This window comes from Haliotis asinina, chromosome 4 (genome assembly GCF_037392515.1).
Source record: "Haliotis asinina isolate JCU_RB_2024 chromosome 4, JCU_Hal_asi_v2, whole genome shotgun sequence".
NCBI classification, from domain to species: Eukaryota; Metazoa; Mollusca; class Gastropoda; order Lepetellida; family Haliotidae; genus Haliotis; species Haliotis asinina.
Window position 1 is genome coordinate 16,324,502 of NC_090283.1, and position 14,926 is coordinate 16,339,427.

General features: G+C 38.8%; 1 long non-coding RNA gene across 1 annotated transcript; it reads left to right on the forward strand.

The window, feature by feature from the left end:
* Positions 1–12,050: 12,050 nt before the first annotated feature.
* On the forward strand, positions 12,051–14,597 carry LOC137282300 (uncharacterized). The gene is made up of 4 exons (XR_010956797.1): positions 12,051–12,517; positions 13,032–13,122; positions 13,306–13,423; positions 13,833–14,597. It is a non-coding gene; the product is annotated as an uncharacterized lncRNA (long non-coding RNA).
* The last annotated feature ends 329 nt before the right edge of the window (positions 14,598–14,926 follow it).

Here is a 14,926-nt window from a genome sequence, read left to right on the forward strand (position 1 = left end):
GAAAGGGGTGTTCCATCCATAATATGGAATCCAAACACATGGACATTAAAGTCGGGTCCTACCCATACCATGGCACCCTAAACCTAAGGCTCTGAAAGGGGTGTCCCACCCGTAACATAGTACCCTAACATTCTGAAAGGGGTGTTCCATCCATAATATGGAATCCAAACACATGGACATTAAAGTGGTGTCCTACCCATACCATGGCACCCCAAACCTAAGACTCTGAAAGGGGTGTCCCACCCGTAACATAGTACCCTAACATTCTGAAAGGGGTGTTCCATCCATAATATGGAATCCAAACACATGGACATTGAAGTGGTGTCCTACCCATACCATGGCACCCCAATCCTAAGGCTCTGAAAGGGGTGTCCCACCCGTAACATAGTACCCTAACATTCTGAAAGGGGTGTCCCACCCATAACATAGTACCCTAACATTCTGAAAGGGGTGTTCCATCCATAATATGGAATCCAAACACATGGACATTAAAGTGATGACCTGCCCATACCATGGCACCCTAACCCTAAGACTCTGAAAGGGGTGTCCCACCCGTAACATAGTACCCTAACATTCTGAAAGGGGTGTTCCATCCATAATATGGAATCCAAACACATGGACATTAAAGTCGGGTCCTACCCATACCATGGCACCCTAAACCTAAGGCTCTGAAAGGGGTGTCCCACCCGTAACATAGTACCCTAACATTCTGAAAGGGGTGTTCCATCCATAATATGGAATCCAAACACATGGACATTAAAGTGATGACCTGCCCATACCATGGCACCCTAACCCTAAGACTTTGAAAGGGGTGTCCCACCCGTAACATAGTACCCTAACATTCTGAAAGGGGTGTTCCATCCATAATATGGAATCCAAACACATGGACATTAAAGTGGTGTCCTACCCATACCATGGCACCCTAAACCTAAGGCTCTGAAAGGGGTGTCCCACCCGTAACATAGTACCCTAACATTCTGAAAGGGGTGTTCCATCCATAATATGGAATCCAAACACATGGACATTAAAGTGGTGTCCTACCCATACCATGGCACCCCAATCCTAAGGCTCTGAAAGGGGTGTCCCACCCGTAACATAGTACCCTAACATTCTGAAAGGGGTGTTCCATCCATAATATGGAATCCAAACACATGGACATTAAAGTGGTGTCCTACCCATACCATGGCACCCTAAACCTAAGACTCTGAAAGGGGTGTCCCACCCGTAACATAGCACCCTAACATTCTGAAAGGGGTGTCCCACCCATAACATAGCACCCTAACATTCTGAAAGGGGTGTTCCATCCATAATATGGAATCCAAACACATGGACATTAAAGTGGTGTCCTACCCATACCATGGCACCCTAAACCTAAGACTCTGAAAGGGGTGTCCCACCCGTAACATAGCACCCTAACATTCTGAAAGGGGTGTTCCATCCATAATATGGAATCCAAACACATGGACATTAAAGTGGTGTCCTACCCATACCATGGCACCCTAAACCTAAGACTCTGAAAGGGGTGTCCCACCCGTAACATAGTACCCTAACATTCTGAAAGGGGTGTTCCATCCATAATATGGAATCCAAACACATGGACATTAAAGTGGTGACCTGCCCATACCATGGCACCCTAAACCTAAGGCTCTGAAAGGGGTGTCCCACCCATAACATAGCACCCTAACATTCTGAAAGGGGTGTCCCACCCATAACATAGCACCCTAACATTCTGAAAGGGGTGTTCCATCCATAATATGGAATCCAAACACATGGACATTAAAGTCGGGTCCTACCCATACCATGGCACCCTAACCCTTTGATTCTGAAAGGAGTGTCCCACCCACAAAAGAGCAAAACAATGACTCTGAAAGGGGTGTTCCCTCCATAATATTGCACCCTAACACAAGGATGTTAAAGGGGTATTCCACACATGATATTCCACCCTAACACAATGATGTTAAAGGGGTGTTCCACCCATAACACAGCACCCTAACCCTTTGATTCTGAAAGGGGTGTTTCATTTATAAAATAGCAACCTAACCCTAACACTCGGAAGGGGTGTCTTACCCATACCATGCTACCTTAATCATAATATTCTGGAAGGGGTGTCCCACCCATAGCACGGCATCCTAACTCTAGAACTCTCAAAGGGATGTCTTACCCTGTGTTTGGAATGACTGCTGGCTTGGCAGTCCTCACTGGTTGTTGTTGCATGGAGCCGGCAGTTTCAAATATGTGTGGCTAGACCTATAAAGGGGTGAACCCCACACAGCATGGCACCCAAAACTGTAGGAACTTAAAGGGTGACACCACCTACAGCATGGCACCCTAAGTGTAGGAACTTAAAGGGGTACAACACCCACAGCATGGTACTCTAACCCTCAGACCTATGAAGGGGTGCCCCACCCACAGCATGACATCCTAACCCTCAGACCTATAAAGGGGTGCATCACCCACAGCATGACAAACTAACCCTGAGACCTATAAAGGGGTGCCCCACCCACAGCATGACATACTAGCCCTCAGACCTATAAAGGGGTGCCCCACTCACAGCATTGCAACATACCAATAGGACCTTAAATGGGTAACCCAACCATAGCATAGAACCCTTACCATGAGACCTAAAAGTTGTGCCCCACCCAGAGCATGGCATGTTAACTCTCAGACCTTTAAAGGGGTACCCCACCCAGAGGAGGGCATCCTAACCATAGCATGTTAAAGGGGTGCCCCATCCACAGAATAGCACACTAACCGTAGGACCTTAAATGGGTGACCCAACCATAGCCTTGAACCCTAACGTGTTCCATCCTGAGGAAGATAAATAATATTGATGATACATGACTGAACCCTATGCAGACGACAAAGCTCAAACCTTGTATTGAGAAACACAGGAGAGTATGCAAGTAGTACCCGACTGCCATGTAACGTCATGTCGCATCATGCAAACCAGTTATAATATGTAGGCTATGACAAAGAACCCTGACTTATAAACTAAAATCTAAATGCTGCATATGACTACTAGACAATTTTGCTTGGTCAGTTTGTGCTTGAGCAACATGGACAGACCTGCTGAAATAATATTTATAAATGTTCAGAGAGTCCATGAAAGACTATCTTAGCTTAGGGACTAAATTTGGTTTCAAACAATGACATCCCTCATCTTCAACAGCATCTGTATCATACTGGCTGTTGGTACAATTACTACTCACACTTCTCGTCTGAGACACAATCAGAACAGAGGTGGACAACCACTGGAAACACTCCACTTGTTGCAGGGTTATTATCCTCACTATATGCCAACATACAGATAAAGAAAATTCCTGAGCAAAGTATCCACTTTGATGTACTTACATAGGTATTAAATACCTTGAATGAACTGAGTGACACTGTAGTGCTACCCCATTTACCAAAGGTAGCTCTCTCTACACCATATGACATCTCGGAAGATTTTCCTCAACAAACATATTACATATTAATAATCATGAACAATTTAATTATTTCACAAAACCATTTGGTATCCTTTCCATAAAATGGTTTCCATACAGTGATCATGTATGCTGTCACTCAATTTCTGTCCTTGTAGGTCACTGGGCACTGATGTTTCACCAGACAAAAAGCACACAAGGGGTGTTTACTCTTCCACCTAATGTTCTAAATTATCTCCCCTTTGTCTACTGATCACATACAACCCCTGTTGCATAATCCACCACAATAAAGAAAACTGATCAATGACATTTGGCAGCTAAACGGTATGTCTATCATGTGCTTATGAAACCATATCTTGTCAAATTGGGAAAATCCTAAATAACTAGCTGAACTCAAGAAACAACATGGTCACCTCAAGGAAATATGTCATTTTTGGGTAAGGGAGTATCTGCAACCTCAGGGGGGATATGTCACCTGGGTTAACCCCTTGGATGCTCATTATTTTTTCAGATGCACACTTTCATAAATTTGAAAAGTGACTGTTGTGCAAGAATTGGTCCTGGATCTGCATACAACTATAAAATCATGGAGAAATGTAGAATATTAAATTACCTGCCTGCTGGTATAAATGTAAGTGTGACTACCTTAGTGGTTTGAGAAACAGACAAAATTCTGTCGTGATCAATTTCTGTTTTTCATTGTGCATCAGTAAAAGCACTTAGTCTTTGCGATGAAAATACTGCCTGCTATCTGAGCAACATAAGCATTTATGAAATGAGTTTGTGCGCTCAAGATTAACATATCCCCCCTGGCCCCCACATATTTGATAGGAAAAATCATCTGACAGTTAATTAATCACTTTGTTTTGCAGAAAAATACTGAACAGTTCTTGAGTTCAGTTTTGAGTCCATGAAAAACGAGAAAATAAGAAATCCAAAAAGCCTGTACATAGCAAAGGACACCACTTTAGGTTCTGATTGATATATCTACAAAGTTTTGCAGAAAAACATTGAACAGTTTTTGAGTTCTGACCCGGAAACAAATCCCATACCTCCATTTTGAGCACTTATGCTCCAAAAGCAAAATGTTACGGACAGACGGACGGACAGACAGACAAGGCGTCGACTATATTCCCCCGTATTACATGCTGGGGGGATAAGAAACTAACCCGACATTGCATCCCTAAATTTAACCTTGACCTTAGCTCATGTAACTTGCAAACATGGTGACTATAAGCTGTCATGAAATAATGATGTCCTAAAATGATTTTATTTTGTTGAACTTCCAAAGTTATTCCAGTAAATGATATCAAGAGCAATAATCTTGGCCACCATTTGAAAACCTGAATATCTTGTGCAACTAGTAACTAGTAACTGGGGCTAATTCTTACCAAGAATAAAAAAAATTAATCTTATTTTAAAGACAATGACTCTATGCAAGCGTTGCAAACTCATGCCCATCCGACCATCCGAGATGGTCTGTTTTGCGACTGGACAGTCCGTTTTAAAATGCTGCACGTTCGATGGTCTCGGACAAATCTGACTGCTGTGGCAAGAATCACATTGGGCTGAAACACTCTCACCAAAGTTTATTTCCATTTATCGCTGTTGTAGCATATACATTCAATCGTTGTGAAACAGTGGAGGTTCAGAAAAACTACAAAAGAGAAACGAAATACCTGCTGAGTAAACAATACAAACTGAACCTAATGAAGTGTACAAATATTCAAAATCCTTGATTTCCAAATAAGCAATTACGTCTACTATGTTTTCTGGTATCTCGTTTGGGCATATGAGCAAGATAAATTGAAGAAGTTACTCACATCTGTGTTCTGCCGTGACTGTGTGTTTCACTTGCAATGTGGAGGCTTTCTGACTGACTGAGCCCATGTGCTTCTGATCATGTGATCAGATTGCCAGGATGTAAATTGTTATAAATTTGGAAAAGTTTAGTCAACAACCTGGATTCGAACCTACAACCTGTGTGTTTCTAAATGATTTTCGTAATATTTCAGTGAACAATCCTTTACACCACAGGCACTTGCACAGATGTGTTGACAATTATAATATGAAAATAAACGTTTAGTTCTTTACTTAAAATCAAGTTAAGCGGAGTGTTCTGCACGTACACTGACTATGAACATGAAGACTATAGCCTTGATTTGAAAGCGTTATTCAGTTTCTTCTTATTATTGTTCTTCATCCAGAAAATTCTGAACTGGAAACTTTCCAACTGGTCGGTTAACAAAGTTACCAGACCAGTTGTCTGGCTGAAATTTGAGTGAGTTTACAACACTGCTCTACACTCTGTACTTGGCTCTGCTCACCTGAGTATATCTGGTCATGTGGGTGCATGTGACCATGAAGGTGGATATGGTCATGGAGGTGAATCTGGTAATAAGGGTGGATGTTACCACAAGGGCGGATCTGGTCATATCGGTGTATTTGGTTATCAGGGTGAATCTTGTCGTAAGGACGGATCTAATTATAAGGGTGGATGTGACCATGAGGTTGGATCTGATAATGAGGGTGGTTGTGACCATGAGGGTGGATCTGGTCTGGTGGGTGGACCGCGACATGAGGGTGAATTTGGACATTTGGGTGGATGTTGTCATGTGGGTACATCTGGCAATCTGGGTGGATCTCTAGTGTATTTGGATTTCAGATCCAGAGGCATTTCTTAAATCTGAATTTACAAGAACAAATGACACACTGTATTCAAGATATACCACTGCTAGTACACATCTGACCGCTCCAAACTTATTCTCACTACTTCATCATTTCTAGATTATGCCAAAAATATTCCGCAATCAACCGCTACCTGTATCTCACCAGGTCTAAATCTACCCAAACTAGCATGTATCTGGTCTCTATACACACTCTTTGTGAGTACTTTATGACGTCCAGAGATTACCTATAAGTTTAATACATCCTGTAATCTAAATCTACTCAAGTTTCCATGTATTTGGCCTTAGTACAAGGTAAATGTCACTACTTGATAACTTCCACAGAATACCCTAACCTAAAGCTACGCAAACCACCCTGAAGGCCACCCTAAATCTACCCAAGCATGCATGTACCAGGCTTCTATACAGAGTCTATGTGACAATATGATGTCCAATGATTATATTTTACTTAAACATGCAAGTTATCTGGCCACTATACACAGTTTCCAGAGAATACCTTTAACCTGAAGCTTCAAGGGTTAACAGACACAATCTTCACTTCAAGCTTTAACTCTTTCAACAACAGTCAACCAGAGGCATATACTGCCATGACAATTCCTGTTCCATCGAAAAACTAAAAAAAAGAAATAAAAATGCCCCAAATCTGTGAATAGGATCCATAGGTTCAGTCTAAGTAAACTTATCCTCAGTACTTTTTGTTACACTCCACTACTGAGTCTAACAAAACCTTATGGGAGGTTGCGTCAGGTAAACTTTGAGATTGACCAATCAGAACACAGCTTACCAAATCGCAAAAGTGCACATTCGCATATACACCTTTTCAACTTTTTATCTCAAAAGGTTCGTACCCAAATGATTCCGAATGCTATTTAGCGTACACTCGTTTCCGGGTGATGCACACAGCGTACGTACAACCATGACAACAGTGGGTAAACAGTCGATGAAAATAGTGTTTTTAGCAATATTCAAGGATGTTATCTCGCGGAAATATTAGCTTATGGTAACCATGTAAACAGAAACCCCAAAGCGTATATACTGCAGGTCAAACAACCATGTTATATCCTGATTTTTATTTTATGGAGAGATCCGTGTCAGTGACCTGAATACGATCCCTAAATAGTACCCGTTGTCTGATTGGTTACATCTATTTAACCATCACATGTTTCATTGGACGGTCAGTGGTCGCTCAAAGGTTACCTGCCGCGACCTTCTACTACATTTTGTTTGACTCAGTGGTGGAGCGTAACGAAATAAGTGTACTTAGACTGCCATAGCTTGAGATTATTATATGTATCAAGTTTGGTCTAGAAATATTGAACGGTTTCTGAATTATGAAAAAAAATCATTACGGATGGACGTACATACACACAGGGGGATAAAAATGTCAATGGAGGCAGCCATAAGGATAATGCAAGTGACATGTGCACCCGGTAAGATGAGATGGTCACGACTGTTCTAGCATCTCACAGGCAGCTTGGGTTGTAATACACATTATTAATATTATGACAACACTTCATAGGATGTTTCCTGGAGGATGTGAATTATGTTCTCAACCATTCACTGACTTACTGAACATTTCAGAGTCAGGTTACAAACAAGAAGACTGTTTATCACCAAGAATATCAGAAAAATCCCAGTGTTGTGAAAAGAAAACCAGTCAAGTATGGAAGCCAAATTATTAAACACCTGAACTCTAAACTGACTGACAAACAAGAGGAGATTACAGGAAGATTTAACTGGACCTTGTACCATGTTTTAGCAAAAATTAGTAACTTGCCCCCTGGCTATGACAAATGTTACTGTCAATAAATATCCTCTGTCTTTTCACCACTTGACTATTTCCAGATAACACCTCTTATCCAAAACAATCAAAGGCAGTGTATAATCAAAATCTATATGGTCACAAAACAATTGTTTTGAACAGATAACCAACCCCAACCCCCTTCAGCAAACCCTTCAATCTAAACCTAAGAGAATCTCATAACTGTGTTGTCTGTCCTGATCTAACTGACCTAGTCAGAAGCAATACTTTCAACCTCTAGCTAAATATGTAACCCCTATGGGTATATGTGTACGAACTGTACACAGTCTATTTCTCCACTTGACAATTCCACAGAATACCTTGTAAAATGAAGCTGCACAGCTTACGATAAGGCTCGTATTTGCATATTTTACTCAATAAAAATGACATTTACTCAATCAGTTGCAAATCTGGAAGTACAAAAAATGCATAACAAACACCAAAAACCTAAAAGGTCTGTAACACCTTGCGTACTTTACTCATATAACTAAATTGGAAATTCATCATAGCGCCCGAACTCTACAAGTGCATTAGCAAATGTTAAGCAATGCTTATGTATAGATATACTTTTATAGAGGTAGCCCCTATCTGGAGTTTATTCTTGTAGTCATGTGACTTTCATGTCAAGTGTTTAAAACTGGTTGCCAACTATTTGGTAATATAAGAATTATTAAAAACATTGGCCATTTCAGAAGCATTTATGCTACCATATTCAGAAGTGTTAATTATCCAATTAGCATAAGAAACTCTATGCAGTAGTACACAATTCTTTAAACTAGCGGGAGTACATAAGATCTTAGTTACTCCTCAAAATATGCAATTACTCAACATAAACAGACATGTAAGTCCATACCCAATAGATCTGGAGCTCTTAGCAAACTGAAGAAAAAATACAATCCAACACTGCCATTGTTGTCTCGTAGCTATAATCAACAGAAGCTACACAAACAACCCTGAACAAACCATGCAATCCGAGTGTAATTACGCTAGAACGTATTTTGAATGTATACATACACAGCAAAAATAATTTGGTTTCCGTTCTTGCGGAAACCTGATGGATACTGGGTAATGTAGGTTTCCGCTAGGTTTCAGTTTCAGGAAACGCGCAATGAGAGTTTCCGCATAGTTTCCACAACTGAAACTAACAAGTCTTAGTTTCCGTCAACTGAAACTGTAGTTGGAAGTTTCCATTTAGTTTCAGTTTACTGAAACCTTTATAGCTGGAGTGAGTAAGTTTCTGGTCTTGCGGAAACCTTGTGGATCTTGGGTAATGTAGGTTTCCGCTAGGTTTCTGTACAAGGAAGATGACAATGAGAGTTCGCTTAGTTTAGAAAGCTGAAATATGTTGTATTATCTTGTTATATTTATTACATATTTATTTGAACAAAAAACAAACGCTGGAAATATTATGATCCAACTGTTTCATTTCTTAGAAAAGCTCACATTTTAATGCAACAGGGCAGTTGCAGTAGTACACAATTCGCTGTATTAAGAAACTGGGGCGCTCAGAGAAGAGTAACAGAATTCTCTGCACACAAGCATTGCTCAGGAAGTAGGCACACTGAATGAAGACGAGCTAGCCAGTACACAAAGTGCTTTGTTCTTCTGTAGATGTTTGTTGGTGTATGCGAGTCCTGGTTAATATCTGGCGAAACATCTGAATCCGAATCAATCAGGCTCTCACATTGTGGTGGTAATAGCTCGCAAACCTTGAATGTGCTGTTAATATCTTGGTCACTGTCAGTGTCTGGAAAGGAAAAGGACATTCAGTTTGAATCATCAATTCAACTGAGAGACAATTCAATGAATGAAACACAGCAATATATATGATAATGCAGATAACATGTATTACAAATATTAAATACGTATTACCATTTGCTCACTTTCAGTTATTACAGTTACATGTATGATACATACATTAAATATATTAAACATGGATAGCAAAGTGACAGTGCAAACTCGATTTTTAGTGAAATCTAAAAATTCTTTGATGACTAACCTGATGAAACATTTGTCATTCACCCGAAAAATCTTTACAAACTAACAAACATCTTGTTACGGAGATGGAGATAGCGTGTTTTTCTTGAAACAGACGTCTGGCAGTGAGGACAGAAAAGCCGTATTTCCCCTGGAATTTAAAATATATGTATATATTATGCTTGAATCCATGTACAGTTACACTTTGAGTGAGGTCAAAAAGGTTTGTTGTATGTATTAACATAGTGTCAGCTTCATTATAAAGCTATATGAATAATATTGTTATAAAAGAGATTCCCTTACCGGGCATCATTCTCCGAGTTTGTTGGTCCACAATCCATATCTGTAAATCAAATAACTGACACAACGATTCTTTCAGAAATATGAAACTTGAGGTGTGATGATAATGTCAATGCATTGTAGGGCTAACACATGCAACATGTACTGATGGACAAGGTTTTAATGGTTATAAAACAAATATCAAACCATGAAACTGATTAACTGGTACAACTGGATACACAGAACTGACACAGAACATAAGATACTGGATCATTTGATGAACTAATAAATGTATGATGTGACTTGGTTGAAATATTTCTGGAGTACAGATTATATGAATAGATATAACGAAGACATATATGCGGAATATCTCTGGGTACCCATGTTAAAACAGATATTGTAGAAACCAACCATATTTCAGAAACGTATTTCTCGTGATTTTAGGCTGTTTTTCTTGACAATTACTTGTCGCAATGTCCACAAAGAACTGTGTCCCTGCAGCAGAAAGTGCCACGAATAGTCTACAGAAATTATGCATGTACAAATCATAGCCAAAGGGTCAGTGGGATTGTGCTTCATTCTTCATTCACATTGACAAATGAATTAAGGTTTCACCCTATTATATTAGTAATAGTAGTAAAGTTAACTTAAAGGGTAGATAGGGATAGTAGATCTGGGTGTATAACTGAAAAGAACAAACAATGTTAATATTTCTAACCCCCGTGCATGTTGTGAGCACAGTGCGTAAATTACTTACATGGTACGTGGGCGGGGTGGGGGGGGGGGTCCATCCAGCAGAAATATATCCGGATAGTACCTTCTCCTGACAGGGTTTTAGAAAATAACTTATTTGCCACAATAAAGTTTCCCATGAGTGCTAAATCAGTAGGACTCATGACGCTCGGGCATGTTAAAGTAAGGTGAACATGTTTTCACAATTAATCACTGTTAATAATCACAAGGTCTACATATTGATGCTTGACACTGAGAAAAAGCAATCAGTTACGCTAATGCGATGAAAAAACTGCTAAAACCATAACTGCTCACTGTTGTCACTTTAAGTACTTACATTCAATCCGCTGAATTCCACTTTTCACACTCCCCTTTGATGTCGGCAATGTAAACAAATAAACGAATGGCGACAGGATCACGTCCACGCGAGACTATCTAATTGTTAACAAAACAACTCACAACAGGGTGTACCTTCCTCTTTTGTTGTAGAACGAGGAAATCTACTGTCAAATGGTCACATTAGATTTATTTAAAAAAACACAATGACAAAACTGTCTATTTCCCGTGAGTGTTAGCGAGACGCCATCTTGTTTGGCGGGTAGGAACAAATTTGTTTTCCTAGCAATTATTTTTCAAAACTTTAAGCATAAGATGGCTGCGTCGTGTAAACTTTGCCATGGCCACCTCAGTTTCCCCAAAAGCACTCGACGAAAGAATTCGCGACTTGGAGAAGAAAGCAGACAACGGATGCGAGCAACTCGGAGTACCTCGGATGTGTCAGGTAAGACCGAGGGTATTTTATTGTAAATAACGTTTAAAGAAATATTGCGTTAATGACAGAAATCCGGATAGATTATAAAGTTTATCCCGCGAATGTATATTTTCGCTCGTATTATTTTTAAATGTGATCGTTAAATCTAAGTAAAATAGGCCTGAAAAATAAGTTTGTTTATATTCCATTTCAATAGATCGACATGGTAGATAGAATACACCAAGCTTGTATTTGTAAGTAACTATCTTAGTACTAACCATAAGTATTTTAAGGGGCAGACTTTTGATTTTAGTGCTCCTGTTAATAGTTTGCAAATTTTAGCGTTGCAACTCGGTTAACACTTGTACAAAAGGTGTGTGTGTGTGTGGGGGGGGGGGGGGGGGGGGGGTGATGAATTACGATCTGCATAAAAAAGATCCGCCATATGTAGTGGTTCACTCATGGGTTTACTGGGTATTGCAAGATGTATTTCACCAATTCAGATATATTTTAAAGAATGATAAAAATGATGGGCTTTTACAATGGCAACATTTCGGTGTAATTTATTAAATGCAATCCTGGATCATTAGTGAAATGAAATTGTTTACCCCCAAATTCGCTCAGAGGGGTCAGATGTGTTTCTGAACTATTTGAGGCAAACACTAAATTCATATAAGAAACTGTTAGCTCTGCGTAGGATACATTTAAAATTTCATGTAATTTTTCAATAATTTAATACATACGTGTTGAGCATAATCATATATATATACCTGTTATATTTAACGTATTTGATTTAATCTTTTAGGCTGTTGTGAGAAAAATCTGGACACGACTGCTCCTGGAGGATCACCCTTGTCTATCGAAGGTATGTGCTCATGTTACTAGGTAATTTCACTTTGAATATTTCATTAATTCACTTCCCTACGTACGTTTTCTCAAAATGAAAAATACATGAAAGTATCATTTGCAAATGGATTTGAATAGCCGGTAAACTAAATCAGTTTAACATTACACCTGTGTGAAATTGCCATCAAACTGACCCCTTGATTTTACAATGCTTAATTGCTGCAAGGTTATGTCATGTGATATAACTAAACTTCTTTTATCATGATCTTTATGTCAGTTGTTCACTTACCGGTTGCATAACTTTGGCAAACAGGATGTACATAGAATTTGCACGAAATAACACAAAGGATGGTTAGCCTTTTTGGAGGTTATTTTAAATCATTTAACTACAAAATGGTAAACTTTCAGAAGTTATAAATCTGCAGTTTACTTGGTTGTATAATTTTCACTGACGATCGTTAATTTTAATAGACATTGTGTTGAATGCATGATTGAATGAAGTGCAAGAAAAATGACATTTGTTTTTATTTCAGTAAAGCCTATGACGAGGACTCTATGAATATAGTAGTCAAAGAAACAAGTGACTATATCACGACCAAGGATGGTCAATAGGATCTTGTGCAGGTAATTTTCACTCACCTGCCTGTCATTATAAATAGTTAATGATTTAAATAATAGTGTAAAGACAGATTTATGGATGTTAACTTCAGTAACCAAGCCAGCATGGCATATATAAATACCTTTGCCTAACAGATGAACTAAAATGTGTGAAACATGCTGTATAGTACTTTAAACATTTATTTTCAGAAGCGCTTTGTAGAGTGTGGCGGAACAGGCGTGATGATCTCAGTAGACAAGAAACCGGAAAGAAAGTGTCACACAGAACAGCAGCAAAAAAACAAAAAAAACAAAAAGAATGAAATCCGTAAGTATATCTATTCGAATAATAACATGTAACAATTCTTCTCATTACAATGTGTGACAGATTCTAAGTTCTGGAAATATACATTTAAAATGTTTATGGATTATTGCTTTTTACAGATATGTAACACATGATTCAGATCATAATTTCATAAATCATAACATAAGAATCAAGTCAGTTAATGGTGATATATAAACATGTTATTACACTTCAGTGACTTCATGTCACTTCAGAGCAACAGATTGTGTGTCCATAAGAAAATAGGATATGTCATTAAATGTGATGAACTGCTTAACTTGTGTTGGGGTGATTAATGAAGTAAATAATTTTTCACGACACTTCCTTTTTAATAATTTGCAATCCATCTTGGCATTATGGTTTATCTGTTGATTGATTTTTGTTTAATTTTCAGAAAATTGCACTGCGCATGAAAAGCCTGAAAACTATTGACTGGCCAGATCGACGAAAGGAAAGGGTTTCAACTATACTTACCTTGGAAATGACTTCACCAGTTGTGAGTGATGAAGAAGATGCCAATTCATTGCTCTCTTACCCCTTTACCTGGGAATCTAAACTCAAGATGTCTGCACTGGACTCAGCCACAATTTTCAACGCCACCACCAAAGCTAAGGCCAACATGAAGACCAGGATGCGGCATCCAACCACAATGACAGAGATATCCGCTCAAGGATGCCCAAGTGGGCTAGTAAATAGCTAATCGATCACATGAACGTAATTTTATCTGTGATCAATTAAATTTGAATTATTCTCAATGTAAAACTTTAATAGTTTTGATATTCTGATTGTATTTCAATTAATACAATTTTATTCAATCATAATTTTTATCTATTTTCCAAGAGACCTTTATTTACTTTAAATACATTTTTTGTACTTTCAATGTAACCTAAGTTCTTTATTGCATTTTATTTCATTGTTGTATTGTATTGCATGGTGTGTGTTATTATATGTTTAGCATTGACTGACTGGGGTGTGTTTTTCTGTGTCAGCGTGAGGAGGGGCAGGAGGAGTCAAGGGATGCAACTGTTATAGCATGTTTTTAGAAATATTTGTGTCATAAGTGACAAATATTGATCTGTTATCTAGTGCTATATCTTTTTATTATTTATTAGATATATGTTTGATCCATATTTGTCTGAAAATAAAACAGTGAATCTTATTGTATCTTTTGTTTTTCTTTATGTATACGTGATGATTGTACACAAACTCCTTATATTGTCTTTGCCAACCAGGAGTAACAAGAATATTATATGCAATGACACACATTGAATGACTCCTGTGAACCCGAGTAAATGAAATGCTGTGGAAAGTTTTCTGGCAACAGAAACTCTGCGGAAACCTGATGGAGTCTTGGTGACTGAAACCCTGCGGAAACCTGATGGATCTCTAACTTAACTGAAACTCAACGGAAACTTGTTGGAGCATGGGTAACGGATACCGTGCGGAAACCCTTAGAAAGTGGGTAATTGACAGTTTCCGTCATTGCGG